Source organism: Equus asinus, chromosome 17, assembly GCF_041296235.1.
Source record: "Equus asinus isolate D_3611 breed Donkey chromosome 17, EquAss-T2T_v2, whole genome shotgun sequence".
NCBI classification, from domain to species: domain Eukaryota; kingdom Metazoa; phylum Chordata; class Mammalia; order Perissodactyla; family Equidae; genus Equus; species Equus asinus.
Window position 1 is genome coordinate 20,542,371 of NC_091806.1, and position 3,937 is coordinate 20,546,307.

At 39.4% G+C, this 3,937-nt stretch overlaps 1 pseudogene; it reads right to left on the reverse strand.

The window, feature by feature from the left end:
- Positions 1 to 2,720: 2,720 nt before the first annotated feature.
- On the reverse strand, positions 2,721 to 3,652 carry LOC106821873 (olfactory receptor 4C12-like; annotated as a pseudogene).
- Positions 3,653 to 3,937: the final 285 nt, after the last annotated feature.

A 3,937-nucleotide genomic window follows, 5' to 3' on the forward strand; every position in this document is an offset into this window, starting at 1 on the left:
TCCACAAGTTCAGATCCCAGGTGTAGATCCTGGGTGCGAACAAACTCCACTCATCGGCCACACTGTGGAGGCATCCCACATACAAAGTAAAGGAAGATTGGCATAGATTAGCTCAGGGCTAATCTTCCTCAAGCAAAAGAAGAGGAGGATTGGCAATGGATGTTAGCTCAGGGTGAATCTCCCTCACACAAAGAAAAAAAAAAAAGAAGAAGGCAATTTTCTCAACATAATAAAGACCATTTATGAAATGCCCACAAAGTCCACAGCTAACATGATAATAAACTGGGAAAAACTGACAGCTTTTGCTCTAAGATCTGATACAAGGCAAGGAAGCCCACTCTCACCACTTCTATTCAACATAGTACTAGAAGTACTAGCAAGAACAGACAAGAAAAAGACATAAAAGGCATCCAAATCGGAAAGAAAGAAGTAAAATTACCCACTTGCAGAGAACATGACCGTAGATGTAGAGAACCCTAAAAACGCTACCAAAAAAGTTAGAACTAATAAGCAAATTCAGTAAAGATACAGGATACAAAATCAACAAACAAAAATTAATTGCATTTCTTTACACCAACAATAAACTATACAAAAAATGAATCAAGAAAATAATCCCGTTTACATTAGCATCAAAAATAATAAAATAAGCGGCCAGCCCAGTGGCACAGCAGTTAAGTTTGCAAGCTCCACTTCGGCGGCCGAGGGTTCACCAGTTTGAATCCCTGGTGTGGACCTACAAACTGCTTATCAAGCCAAGCTGTGGCAGGCGTCCCACATATAAAGTAGAGGAAGATGGGCACGGACGTTAGCTCAGGGCTAATCTTCCTAAAAATAATAATAGTAATAAAAATACTTAGGAACAAATTTAACCAAGGAAGTGAAAGATCTCTACAGTGAAAACTAGAGGACATTGATGAAAGAAATTGAAAAAAATACAATTAAATGAAAAGATACCCTGTGTTCATGGATTGGAAGAATTAATATTGTTAAAACATCCAAACTACCAAAAACCGTCTATAGATTCAATGAAATCCCTATCAAAATTCCAGTGACATTGTTCACAGAAATAGAACAAACAATCCTAAAATATGTGTGAAATAACCAAAGACCCGGATAACCAAACCAGTCCTGAGAAAGGAGAGCAAAGCTGAAGGCATCACACTGGCACTTCCTGATTTGAAACTGTGTTTCAAAGCTATAGTAATCAAAAGAGTATGATACTGGCATAAAAACAGACACCTAGATCAATGAAACAGAATTAAGAACCCAGAAATAAACCCTTGCGTATACAGTCAATTAATATTTGACAAGGATACCGAAACTACTTAATGGGGAAAGGATAATCTTTTCAATAAATGGTATTGGGAGAAGAGGATATTCACCTGCAAACGAATGAAACTGGACACTTATCTTACACTACAGACAAAAATCAATTCAAAATAGATTAAATACTTAAATGTAAGACTTGAAACTATAAAACCACTAGAAGAAAACATTTTAAAAAGCTTATTGACTGTGTTCTTAGGAATAAACTTTTTGAATTTGCTTGTCTTTTCATCTTGCTCTGATGTAGCTTCCAACAGTGTGTGTTTTCTTTTTTTGTGGGGGAGGGTGGATGGGGAGCAGGAGAGATATCCGGTGGTGCTGACACTGATACCTTCATGCACAGTTTCCCATTGAGTTTCAGTGGCACCTCTGTGGTCAGATTCCAGTGAATCTACAAACACCCAGGAGATCAGGTTCCCAACACAGATGATCTGAACCACAGTAGATTTTTCGTGCCAGCCTTGGTCCACCTCTACCCTAGAGGTTTCTTTCCTGCTTGCCAATCCAAGCCACAGTTCCTTGTACGTCAGCTCAGCCCAGCAACACCACAGTGGGCTGCTCCCAGCTTCCCAGGCCCTTTCTTCCCTGCCAGCCTCAGTCCAGCTACCAGGGACTAGTTCTGGCCCATGACAACTCAGTGAACTTCTCTTCTGTTCAAAGGGCAATAAGTAGACCTTCTCCAAAAGATTGGAATCCCAGCCTTGGGGAGGACTTCCACCTTCTAAATGGGATCCCTCCTTGGACGTTCATTTCTCAGTCTCAGGACATTCTTTAGAGTACTCATCACACTTTTCTAGTTAATGCCCTAATGTAATTAATAATTGTATTCAAACTTTCCCTGTTCAAATTACTATGTGGTCTGCCCCCTGATTGGACCTTGACTGATACAATATAGTAAATACCTAATACAATTCAGCCTTATAGGAATTTGATAAACAGTGTCTCTTTTTACTATAGAACCAAGATTTAATGAACAAAATTTTACAAAACAAAGAATTTATATTATTTTGAGGCCACAATCCCAAGTAAAGGAATATCATTAAACATGTTATTTTCAATTATCAATCATAACCAACATCTCAATGTTACATAATAAGATTATTTTCATACCAATCAAATATTCTACGTTCACATTTTTTAGCTTCTAAAGGTGTTTCAGATTTCCAGGTAATAGATAAACATTTATTGGTTAAGAAATAGCAAGTTGTGATGACAAGAGTGCAGGATGGGAGACAGTATTTCTGGATTCCAGTCCAAGCTTTAGCTCTGCACGGAAGTGGCTACCTGCAAGCATTATCCGACCTCTTGTTAGAGCTGATGTCTTCATCTATAGATCAAGAGGCTTGGACTAAATTAATTCTATTACTTCTACCTGCAATGCTCAATGATCCTGTTTAATCATTATCTGAAGTCAATTTTTTTCCAGCAGAGCTTCCGCATAACATTTTTAGCCTCTGCATTTCTGAGGGCTTAGATTAAAAGATTTAACATAGGGGCCACCATGGTATAAAAGACAGTCACAGCTTTATCAATGGGCAGAGTGATCACTGGGCGCAGATACACAAATATGCAGGGCACAAAAGATAAGACTTTACTACTGTGATGTGAGAGATACAGGTAGAGAGGACTTTGCACCTCCCCCCCCCAAGCTATATTTCTTTAGGCAGCACAAGATAACCACATAGGAGGCCACCAAGAAAAGGAAGTTAACGGGCAGATGGGCCTACTGTTGGCAGCAACAAAGAAACCAAGGGTATGAGTGTTCACGCAGATGAGTTTCAACACAGGGTACAAGTTACACATGAAATAATCGAAGACATTGGGGCCACAGAAAGGCAGCCAGAATATAAAGAGGATCTGAATGGCTGCATGGAGAAATCCTCCAGCCCAGGCCACTCCCAGGAGGAGAACGCACAGCCTGTGGCTCATGACAGTTGTATAGTGCAGAGGTTTGTAGATGGCCATGTAGCAGTCATAGCCATCACCATCAGCAGGATGATCTCAGTAGCACCAAAAATGTGTTCTGCATAGACTTGAGCCACACACCCATTAAAGGAGATAGTTTTCTTCTCATGAAAGGAGTGCACAATCAGCTCAGGAGCTGAAGAAGAAGAAGAAATTGCATCTATCAAGGAAATGTGGATCGGGAAGAAGTACATGGGGAGTTCAGAGCATGACTGGTGGTAATGGTAACTGCAATGAGCAGGTTGCATGAGAGCGTTAATATGTATAGAATCAAAAGTACCACAAATGCTAGTTTCTGCATTTTGGGGTTCTGTGTAAGACCTATTAAAATGAATTCAGTCACATTCCTTTTACTCTCCATCTACGTGGTATGGGTGATAAAAACTCCAGGAAGAAATGCTTTACCTTAAAAAAAAAAAAGAAAGAAATCAAAGAGGAACTATGAAAGAATGAAACAGTCCAAAACGCTGCCTTTTCACAATACTCTGACATTATCACATATGATTACTTCTCTTCCCAAAACTCCCTAGGAATAGATAACTCAAAACTTCTCTTAGTGAACTGTCTTATCTTTTATTATCCTGGCCTCAAAAATATTCTTATAAGACAGAAAACCCAGATGAAGTGAATTCCATTTCCCTGGGTC